This window comes from Haplochromis burtoni, unplaced genomic scaffold (genome assembly GCF_018398535.1).
Source record: "Haplochromis burtoni strain Fernald_Lab_line unplaced genomic scaffold, NCSU_Asbu1 Contig_196, whole genome shotgun sequence".
Lineage (NCBI taxonomy): Eukaryota > Metazoa > Chordata > Actinopteri > Cichliformes > Cichlidae > Haplochromis > Haplochromis burtoni.
Genome location: NW_024582557.1, coordinates 311,118 through 323,439, shown reverse-complemented (window position 1 = coordinate 323,439; position 12,322 = coordinate 311,118). Strand labels below are relative to the sequence as shown.

At 40.4% G+C, this 12,322-nt stretch overlaps 1 long non-coding RNA gene across 13 annotated transcripts in view; it reads right to left on the bottom strand.

The window, feature by feature from the left end:
• Positions 1 to 12,322, bottom strand: part of LOC102302168 — a 445,058-nt gene that overhangs the window by 352,835 nt on the left and 79,901 nt on the right. The window lies entirely within an intron of this gene.

Sequence of the window (12,322 nt, the reverse complement as noted above, 5' to 3'; positions counted from 1 at the left end):
ATATCTGCATTTCTTCCTGTCTCAGCTGCAGAGGACCGCAGAGGAGGCGGGCTACTGATCATATTCAATCTGGAGGCGATCATGTAAATAGCCCTCCATCTTGGGAAGGCGATATGCAAAGCAGCCCGTCTCCCCTGTGTCAGGATCAGATTAATGGAAACCTAAAAGTGGGAATTACGGCCCTTATCCGGCGCTGCGTTCTGGGGAGGGGCCGGGATACGGGCCCTGGGGGGATCTGCCTGGTTCAAAGCCCATTCCTCTGGTTAAGGAACTCGCTAAGATCCATGCACCGAGGTGAAGGGTAATTTCCTTTGATATTCAGCAATGTATTACTGTATGTAGTGTGCACGCTGCATGCCCCACTGGCTCTGAGTGCATCTGTGTAACATGCAAATATATGCAAGGAAAAACAGCCACAGAGAGAAGCTGCAGCAGTAAACAGCATTATAAAGAGTGGACGCAGCACCGTGTGGCCGTGATATTACACTAAAACTGGCCCATCTGTGCCAAGACTCTTTGCCTTGCCAGCCAAAGTGTAATCACCCTCTAATTTACGGCTGCATGACTATTGGTTGGAGGACAGACCCAAGCCTTGGTTACATCCAATTCATCAGGGATTTGATGGCAGTTCGCATGTTAGCCTTGGCCCACTTAAAACTACAGCAAAAACAGGATCAGTGAAAGCATTCATTAGCAAAAATGTTCAAACCTCGAGAGCAACAAAACCTCTCACACGAATCCAAACTGATAACCACACTGGAAACCCAACAGGACAGAGTTTGTGCTCCAAACTCATTTGACTAGTGTTATTGCTATATAACATGCTAGGGCATGATCTCTAAAATGTCCTGGCCCACTTAAAGGAGTGCAGTTCAGCTGAACTCCAGTGCGGCTGGCAGACCCAACCACAGAACTCCAGTGCTTGGTCAACAAAAGCTGTCTCTGTGAAGCAGAAGTAAACAAGTGCTTGTATGTGAAAGAGTGTGAGAGGAGAAAGAGTTGAGATGCCGAGACAATCTGAAGCACACATGGCAGGCCCAAATGAGTAAATGTGAGCTAAGGGTTCAGTTGTTCATGCCTGGTGTCTGTACAGCCTAAATTAATACCTTTACCTTAAACTGCACCTGTTTTTGAAGTTAAAGCCAATGTGAAAGTATCTTAAACTTGCATTATTCCTAGAAGCCACCAGGGGGCAATTCCCTTGACGCCATAGATTTCCACGGCATAGAAAGGAGATAAATAAACTATACATTATGTGTGCTATTTGCTAAACTAAGAAGCTCAGGTCGTATAAAGTGCATTTAACTTCCAATCAAAGGTGCTATATGTGTGCGTGTGCGTGTGTGAGCAGAGAGAGTGTGAGATCAACAAAAATAATGTAGAAGGGGTATTGGAATAACCAATATCAAAGGCCAACTTTGATATTGCATCATCTGGCTTGATCCTCGGGGTTGCAGGCTTTGCACGCTCTGTGTGGATATGACAACAAGCCCAAATCTATTACCTGGAGCCCGGCGTGTCTATCTTATCGAGGCTGCCCAAGGCGTGAGACTCTGCAATATGCGCTGCCATCTGACTTGCAGGTGCTCACTGAGGATGGGTAATATGGAATCAAACTGCTCGCACACACTCACGTAGACATTTACACAAACAAAGCTCACGAACACACTTCATACTCCGGTAAACTCCAAAGGCTTATGTAGAATAACAAAAGGAAAGGCAGCAGTTGGATTTCATTAGAGTTTGGATGAAGTATTACAAGAGGCTATTCAAACAACTCCTACGATGGCATGTATATACACACACACACACACTGTCTCCTGCCACCTCCCTCATGCTGTCTGTCTTCAGTTTCCTCCACCCTCTTTTCTTCCATCAGCCTCTTTACTATTTACTGGGATACAGTTGAGTGTTTGGCACTCCTCCAGCTCATCCCCCCTGTTTCTTTTCCCTCCTTCAGCTCGCTTAAATTTGAATATCATCCAATTCAGAGGAGATCAGCACAAATACACATACTGTGCATTCATATATACATAAACAATCTGACCAGCTCACAAGTCCTCTTCAGTCCAGACTTTGGTTGCACATCTGCTCATTCTATATTGTGAAGAATTTATCAGCCAAGGCCAAGTGATGCTCCAAGATGCTTGCATATATTTCTTTTGCATTTTCCACGATAGGCATCTTTACATAGGTGTGTTTTCCCCCAGTATAAACACTTAAACTGTGTGTCAGCGAACCTGTGTGTCTATCTGTGTGCGTTTGTGTGTGAGAGTGTGAGTGTAATGCAGTCAGAGCATCTGGCTCCTCTCTGCTCCACGACATTAGCACAGACAAGAGAATCAGTGGACTATTGAATGCAATTACAGCGTGTGGGCCAGACAATAAAGATTGATAGTGCTTTCGCCTTTTATCACACACCAAACACAGCAGAGGTTAAAGCCTGCGAGCCTTGAGCTGCCAGCATTTTAATAATGATTGAAAATATGCAACCATTGTATTGGGAGGCATACTTATATTTTTTTAAAAACGTATGCCTAAAAAAGAAGGGAGTTTTTTGTTTTTTTTGTTTGTTTGTTGTTATGAGATGATTGGATGATTTAACATCAGTCGGGGTGTTTTTATGTTTCCCAGATGATTTTTTTTTGTTGTTTTTAAATAAAACTCATAAAAAACATGATTTTTCCATGACAAGAGTTAAAGGGAAAATACTTTTACCACAATGTTTTCACTCAACAATTAAACTAAAAATGTTTAAAAACGCCACAAAAAACTTTGACAAACCTGCGTGCTGGTTCACACTATAGCACTTGTATAAAAGGCTTTGAGATTTTATGTCTATGTTCTGCAATACTGTGTGGGGTGGAGTTGCGGGAAATAGGCATAGGCAGAAGTTTGGGGTACCACGCTGCTACTCCAGAAGGGGAGATGGTCTTTCCGTGTTAGTTCTGTTTTACCTCTACACGTAAGCTGTGTTCATGGTTGCCATCCTTTACGGTGTTAGGTTCATGACTGGAAACTGCTGTCAACACTGAGCATCTAGGTGGCAATAAAACAGCGGGCGGTGACAATCCAGCACAGTAGAAGCCTCTTGTCCTCTTTCCTGTATCCTGACCGATACACCATCTTGTTAGCTGCTGAACCTAAAAGAACTAGCCCTCACCAAGTACTCCTCAACAGCACTGGTACCAGTAAACAGAAGCAAAAGTTGGAAGTGCTTTAATTCCATAGTCGTTCACTGGTAACAATGAGAACATGTAGCTTTAGTAGTTACCACTGTTTCACTGCAGTGGTAACAAATGTAACTACATTTCTTGCAGTTTCAAAATACAAATTGTGAGAAGGAACTAATTGGTTGGACTTGTATGTTTGCTGTAGTTTTACTTTGACTGATCCATTTGAGGTGAATGTGTCTTTTGTAATGAATCCTTTCATGTGCAAACTTTACTTCCCCTACAGTTTTAAACATATCAGTTGCTGCACTTCTTGTTGATTAATGAGTTCAAAGTAACTTCACGAGTTTGGTCAAACGACTGCATTTGGTTAAATGAACTTGAATCGTTAATGTTAGGATATTAAATGGAGCCAACATTTTAATCGTATGGATACTTGTTGCATACTGCTTCTCTGCTTACACCTCTTCAGTTTACTCCGGTCTTTGGTTAGGGCGTGAACTGAAGCTTGACGTGGTCCTGTACCCTGTCAGCCCCAAAACCTGTTCACATGTGTCGAAATCGTTTCTCAGAGGCATCGAGGTTGATGCGTTTCATCGCAAGCGCGTCATTTATCCTGACGTATCGACGCCAATTCTTTTCATCCAGGTGTTCACAAGACACAAATGTGGCCGGGAACAAGGAAGATGCATTAAAATAGTTGGTTGCCAAAGACTTACAATGCATCATGATGAATGAATAATGGGTGACAGTGACCAAGGACAGATCTGAGAGAGGAATGAGGAAAAGAGCGAGACAGAACAGAGAGAAGAAAATGACAGGAAAAGGGAAAAAAAGGACAAAAGAGGATAAAGCACAAGATTTTTTTTATTTCTTTTTTTAGTAGCAAGAATAGCAGAGGATGAGTGACAGGGTGATTGTTCTATTATGTGGCTGACTGGCCACAGCCCTCTAACATATGAACATGCATGTGGGATGGCTTTCTTCAAGCGCTGCTGTTGATTATTTTGCTTCTATTAGTGACATTCTCCTTCTGTCACTCTTCTGTTTCCTTTAGTCCGTGGCTGAGCAGAATAAATACACTTTACATTGCTGTTACATTGTTTGTTTCTTCAGTCCCGTTTGTGCTCTACAGAGAATGCTAATCAGGCCTCTTGTTTGGGTTTTTTTCCTATGAATATGATATTTAAACACACATGTGAAACACATCACTTCCTGTTCACCGGGGGGGTGAACTATGTCACTTCATTTTATAAAGTTAAAGTGAACTGACAGAGTTTAATTCAAGTGTAATGTTACAGTCAAACATAAGCAGCTACAACAGTAAGTGCTCAGTGTTTGCAGCAATTACACGATTGTACATGGAGACGACAATTTCAGATTCAGTTGCATGCAAACACGTTCCTTTACTCCCTTCAGTGCATGCAAAAACAAGAAGACAAGCATATAGCCATGGTTTTTCAGGGAAGGGGTTTGATGAATGCATTAAATAGGCTGCGCATAAGTTTTAGATGTGAAGATTTCTGTCACGCAGACATCTGATCGTTCCTGCATAAAACACAGAGTTCCGATCTCAGTAACATGGAGACATGGGAGTAGAGACTGAGACTGTGCTCTAGGTGCTTTACCAAATTCATTAGAGCACCTGTGACAAAAACAAGAAAACACATTTGTTTTAGAAATGTGTCAAAAACTTGTTTCAAATTAAAAAAAAAACTTTGGCAAAAGAAGACTAAATTCAACTTTTAGTTTGAGCCTGCACCCTGGACTTCTCTGTTACAGTAAGATGTATTTGATACCATTTCAAAATGTTCATGTAATTAGAAGTATTACCAGTATTAACATTAGGAAAATTTTAATTTTCCAAGTAAAACATACATTGGAATGTTGAAGCTGATGCTATTTCTTTGCTTGTCAGAAGATTTTCAATATTGTAAATATCTCACATGCAGCTGTAAAGAACCAGTGAATTGCATATCATTGTTCAAAGTCTGCATACCGTAAACGTCAGTTTAGTAACTTGCTCTGGAAATAAAAAGAAGCATGAAGCCTTTGTCCTTGCTGACCAGTGATTACAGGCTGATCCATAAACCCAAGGATAATTTGTTTGTGTTAGGTAAACACAAACACAACGAGCAGTCGACGCCTAATCAGTCCAACCGACAGAGGTTACAGTAGACATTTTGAAACAGGACGGTCACAGCAGTGTTTTCCTCTGTTTCCTAAACATATTTGCAAATGAACCGGCGTCCTCAGATAATTCTCCGAGAGATTTCAGCAGATTAGAAGAGGCTGGGATTAGTGTGTGGTGTTATGGCATGTTTCGCTACGGTGTGATACGGGCGCACACTCCTAACCCGTGTTCCTTGCAGAGATAGAGGAAGCGGTAGGACGAGGGTTCACAGATTGCCCGATAGCAGTCAAATCCAGACACCTATTTAAAAGGCTGATATTTTAGTAGTAAACATGTAGGATTCCTTCATTATTTGACAACTTCTCCCATCTGTGTAGTTGCGAGCTTTCTGTTAAGATGCTTATCTGAAATGTCAAAAAGAATTATGCTGATAGCAGGCTGTATGAATAGGGCCTCAGCCGTCCCTGATAAGGACATGTGTGGACTCCGCTGCTCTTCTCACCAACACTGGATTTCCTGCACATCAAAAAAGGGTCTAATTCCACACTAATATGAATATGCCACCCGCACCACCAGCCCCCTTCACCACCACCTGATGGAAAGAATTATGGTCCCCGTGAACTGATCCTCGCTCTCCTTACCTCTGCCATGACAAAAATGCCACAGTAATGTCAGGGGAGATGTAACGATTTAGATTCTGATGATTGTCCCATGTCAGCCGCACATCCGTCGCCTTGGACGAGTTGATTAGAGTTGGGACATCAAAAGAGGCTCAGGTTGGAGATAAGAATGGGGAGTGTTTGGGGTTGGGGTTGGGAAGGGGGTTAACGTGATTCCCGTCAGGAATTAAGGCACAGGAGGAGATTCTTCCAAAGTTCTGTCTGTCTCGCCTCCTGCTATCTTGAAAGAGCTGGCAGTGACTCTGGCTTCTTTGCATAGGAGCCGAGATAATCTGAGGCTGTTTAGATCAATTAATGGAGAGATAGGGAGTACAGTAAGTAAACTGACGAGGGCATGCAAAAGTCAACCGAGTGCTTGCGAGTGTGTGCTCTGCATTCGAGTTCTTCTGTACCAGCAAATGTCCACGCAAGGAAACTGAGGAGTGGAATTCACCGCAGTGATGCTGTTCAGAAGCTTACTTGCAAAGTGCAATGTTCAAGTTAGCAGTTGGGTGTGGTGGGGAGGGTTAAGCTGTTTGGGTACAATAGGTGCAATAGGAAAAAAATACTTCATTTACACAGAGACAACACAAGGATCCAAAACTTCTTTTTTTTTCGTTACCAATAACAGATTTCTGGATGAACAGCTGTGTAAATAAAGGACATACATATAAGTTATATAAGTTCTCCTTTTTAATCTGTTAGTGTGAAAATTCTTTATTTAAAACTGAAGAACATTTTGAAGGTAATGAAATAAATAAGAGCCCTTAAACAATGAGGCAGTAACATCGTCCAAAAAATATAGTCGGATGCTCCTTTACCAAATTTGATGAAGTTCAACAAATGCGTCATCCTTTTTACTCATACTACATAGTTAATGGTATTAAACAGCACTGTGCAACACAGTCGGTGAATTTTTAGTACTGAAACGTTTCACTGAATAGATTAATTTTCAGAAAATGCTGATAGATTATGCAAAAATCTCTAAAACTAGCTTTTAGTATTCTGAAATGTTCATCACATACGTGAGCAGCTCTGGTTTCTGATTACAGGGAACAGCCAGTTAAAAGAAATTTGGCTTAAAAGGAAGAAGAGTTATGACAACTTGATAATCTTGATATTATACTCACACTGTGCAAAATCAAAACAACTTAAAGTTAGCAATTGCATGCAATCAGTTTGTGACAATATGACAACTGCATGTGATGAATTAGCAAAAATAGCAAAACTGTTACATACATACACAGATATTCACATTAACTGCTTATTCAGAAGCCAGCCAGAACCTCATAGATTATAAAACTAAATCCAGAGATCCATATATATACAAGAGCTTTGATATAGGAATATTACCAGAATCCAGCCAGCTGAGACATGTCTCCCATTGCAATGAGTAGCATTGCAGATAAGTTGTACTCAGACTGAAAAAAGCATGTTGGCAATCTGGTTGTGTCTATAAATTAGACAGAAATTATTTCCAAACCTTTTCCAATCAGTCTGAAAGTAATTGTAGTCAGTCCAACATGGCTCATGACTGGTGACCTGTGCAGCTGCCTTGCAATTAAAAGTGGTTGCCTAGAGGTTGAGGGTTTGGACACTCAACACCTGGATGACCAGTTGGTCAACGCAGCTACTTGCAACTGGCCACCAAATGGGGGAAAAAAAATCAGCGCAATTGCCAAACAACAACTGATTTTTCTGTTTCCTTAAAATTTATTTTCTTAAATTGCAAAATATCTCCCTGTTTTATTAGAACTCCTGTATTTCTGTGCATCTGTGAGCGCACTTTTCTTCCCTACAGTGTCTGCCCTTTACCAATTCCCATTCTCACTTCACCTTCAGTATCTCAGTTTAACACTGCAGCCCTTAGAGGTCAAAAAGACACCCTGGCGCCAGCTGTCCATCCTAAAGAGGATAGTGTGTGATAATATATGTAGGGGGAGAAAGGGGGAAGGAGGGGGTTGGGGCATTAATTATACATAGGCAGTATTTTGCATAACTCCCCTCCTATTCCTCCTTCACACTACTGTCAGGCTTTAGCAGGTTCAGAAGCAAGGGCTGCATCCGCTTAGTGATAACATCTCCAATAACAATTAAGGTGGAAACATGTAATTTGCCAAGGAGGGGAAAAAAACTGTCAATAGGCTCTATTTCCTTTGCATACTAAACACAGAGGCTGGATCTGCTGCTGTGGTGGAGAGGCCTTTGGAGCTGTGATTTCAAGTTACAACCTTGATGCATTTTTTGTGCTATGACCTTAAGGTCTGAAGATACAACTTAAAAACAAGCTGGTATATATATGTAATGCTAACCTAAACATCTACTAACCCCCTGGTTTTGATTAATGTCTGCTTTAAATAAAATTGTCAACTATTTGGAACATCCAAAAGGAAAGCATATTCTGAAATAACAAAATATCATTTTTCAGACTTTTTTTTAGCTCCTAGAGTTGCTCTTTTTTTAGCATCCTGGTAAAACTAAACCCTAATACCTGACCCTGTAACAATTAACCTGGTGGTTGTAAAGAGGTTAAATAAACTACTTTTTAACCTCTGTCGTCCAACAGTTCTTCTGTTATAAAAGTCTATATATACCATATATATGACCTTTTTACATAACCCTAAGTGTAAAAAGGTCACTAATGACTCAATGATTATTAAAAAGTTCATTAAGTCTACACAAGGCCGCCACCTTGTTGTAAAGGTAGAGAAATGATCAAAGTTTGAGAAAAACTGAAAAACTAAAGTTCAGATAAGTTGAGGCAACACAAGTACTTCACAGGTTTATAATACAAAGTACAAATAAAGTTAAACTCATTATTAATTAATATGTAAACCACATTATACCCCCAACTTAACAAAGAAATGTGTTTTTGTTTTTTTCATCTTGACTTCGATTCACACATTCCACATCGTAACGTGACAAATCAGTCTTACACATAATAGCCAGCACTTCAACTGTGTCATTCATATTGTTGAGTCGTAGCATGAAGGAAAAAACCAACACCAGAATAACTTCATTCATTCGTAGGTCATTGACAAAGCCCTCGGCTCAGTTTTCTCCAAATATTGTTGAATACGTTTGTGTTTACATGTGGGGGCGTGTGGGGCAAGTACACATACAGATTGTGCCATTAAAAACTCAACTAAAGGCTACTGAGCTGAACTGAATGTAAAAGTCGAGTGGCCATTGCCTTTACAAAACTTTATGAATTGCAAACAGAGGCACAACTACAGGTCTTCATTCTTAGTTGTTTTGTATTTCATTGAATATAACTGAATCTAATGATGTCTGTCTTGTATAGCTATCTCCCTCAACACATCACAGAACAGCAAGTCCCAATGCAGCTTTAAGTGAATTCCTCATCTGGTATTTCGTTTTCTTCCACCCTGAAGAAAAGCCAAGGTACCTACTGTATATCTTTAAGAGTTTCATCTTCCCACCACTGGGGAAACACCCTGATCCTTTTAAGCATGTATTGAGGCTGACCCCATCCTTTCATCAAAAGTGATAAAAGCTTCCCCTTTAATTCTGATGCCACCTTCCTCCCTTAGCTTCCCACCTCCTTACCTACAGTCACTCCACGACTGCTACGGCAGAATCAAGAATGTAAATGGGGCTGGAGCCTCACAAAGCCTGGGGTGACCTATATTACAGCTAATGATGGGCCACAGTGTCGGAAGCAGAGCCAGAATGAAAGAGAATTTGAATGAAGCTGACCCACATACAAAGGCACGACCAGTCAGAAAGGCATGTTCCCTTTCCCACTAAGTAGGCCACAATGGGCTTCAGGATTATGCACAAGTTCTCCTTTTCTCAAATGGATGAAAACGGGAAAAGTGATGCGGAGCCCTTGGTAACAAGAGTCATTCCTTAGACATATTGGTAACAGGTTGGAGGTAAGGTGCAAGTCTCAACTCATTAAATGGGAATTTGTTTTCTTCCTCAAACAGGGCATGCAACTGACACATATATATAGCTAGATAGATACCACAGAATGTCTCAATGATAGATTGAAAGCAAATATCTATTAACAACCAGATTAGTACATAAACACAACAGAAAACAGAACAGATGAAGATTCTTGTGATTTCTACTGTTGAAAAAAGCAAAAGAAATGATTTTTACAGGGAAATAGTCTCGAGGTTCTAATGTGGTTAGGCTAACTTAGCACAATGATGAAGAGCAAGAAGAAACATCTTACATGGATCTGCAGAATCTGAGGAAACAGACCTACTGGCATATTTATAGCTTCATATAGTTTATCCTCATTTTTAATCTATCATATGTTAAGAAATTGGTTTTATAAGGATTTAAGAGTAAAAAAAAAGTTTTAAATATCTTTTTATAGGTGTGCTCTGACTCTGATCATTCTCTTAATTTCTGGCTTCCAAAATTCAATCAAATTTTATTTATATTGTGCCAAATCACAACAGTAGCCTCAAGGCACTTTATATTGTAATGTAAAAACCCTACAAAATAATTCCACAATCCAGTGATTATGGATTCGTCTGATGCATAGATGATACATTAAAAAAGTAGGTGGCCATCCACTGATTTGTGAGATCCAAACCTGAGTGTTGTTGTCATTGACTTCTTTATGTTTTAACAACCATACATTAAGAATGAGGGACATGGCACACTCATATGTTAGAAACTTGCCAGTCGCAAGGTAGGCCTGTCCTAAAGAACAACCTGCTTTATTTTCCTTTTTGACTCTAACAAGCACCATTAGTTACAAAATTAACAACATACTGAATTGAATAAAACGGGAAACTAGTAACTGAAATCATAAACACACCAAAGCAGTGTTTACTGAAGTTACAGATTAAGAAGGCCAAGTGTCATTTTCTCAAAGAGCTCTATAACTGAATCTCCTTTTGCAACAAGAGCAGTCACCCCCTGCTGGTAATTAGTACGACTGCAGGTTTAAGTAATTTCTATCTTGGTTTTACTTTTCAAAACAAGAAGTTGTGTCAGTCTTGTACACAAAATCATATAAAATGTGAAGAAGGAGTATCAAACACAATACAGCATTACTTTATTTGAAAATACAAAGAACAAAGAACTAAATGTAAATGATGCATCACATTTTTAAGGAAAACAATCAACTGCTGTAAACAGAACATTTAGGCATTTGACCGGTATAACAAACATGGGCACCCCAGTATGAGTAAAACATCTTTGATTGTATGTGTGATGTTTTATCAGTTTGAGTATAGAGAGTGCTGGGGTTTCTCCATTATGAGAAACACAGATAGGATGTTTCCTTCCTGAGCTCATGTGGCAAGCAGGTAGTAATTGGTGTGTGTGTTAATCCTGGGATAACAAGTGTTTTCCAAGGAGAGTCAATGATCATCTTACAAGGTCAGTTTAGAACCGTACACTGCATGCATAATGGAGAATGCAAAGGCTAATAGGAACATAATCACATCAAACACAGGCAGAAACACACACACACACACACACATATTTTGCTTTCATTCCCAAAACTAAGGTGATCTTTAACTGCCATCTTCCCTGGAAGCTTTTCAATCAAACAGGGCCACCCTGTGATCTAACCAATGCTTTAACATCATCTTAGTAGGGGACTCTTCCCCTCTAGCCAATGGGATTACAGTTGGGAGGTGGTGGCTGCCTCAGCGACCACGCACCATGACCCGTCCATTTTTTTACGACTTCATTATTTTCCCTCCCCGCCACGCTCGTTTTCATTTGCCAGAGCAGGGGTATAATGACTGCGCTATAAAAACGCTGCTTTAACGTTTGCATACTGTTCTCATTTGGTCCGGCCCTCAACCCTTCAGCTAGCATATGGCAGGTAATCAGGTCTGCAATCAGGGCTGCACGTTACGCAGGGCCCCGCTTTCAGCACAGGGGCCATTACCCATCTGTCTTACGACACACATGCGCACACACACACACACACATGCAGATACACTTGTATTCGTACAAGCACGCAAACACACAAAAATGGTAGAAGTAGGTACTTGTACACAAATTCATTCTCCACACAGATGCAAATGCTTACACACACTCCACAAGCACACAGCCTCATTCACATACACAAATGTATACCACTACCTCATCATCTCACCTCTAGAAAATTACCATATAAGAGACTCAGGCTAATGATATTTTCTATGAAATGTGCAGTAACTATAAGTCCCCTGGCTTTTCCAACCATATGTATCATTAATAGGAAAAAGACCTGTGATTCCACAGCTTTATAGCTGCATATGACAAAATGCCTTCACTAGTATGTGGAGCTTATTTAACAAAATCCTTTTGCCCCTCACCTCTACATACCCTGGAATTGTCATTGCGCACACACACACACACACACACACACACAC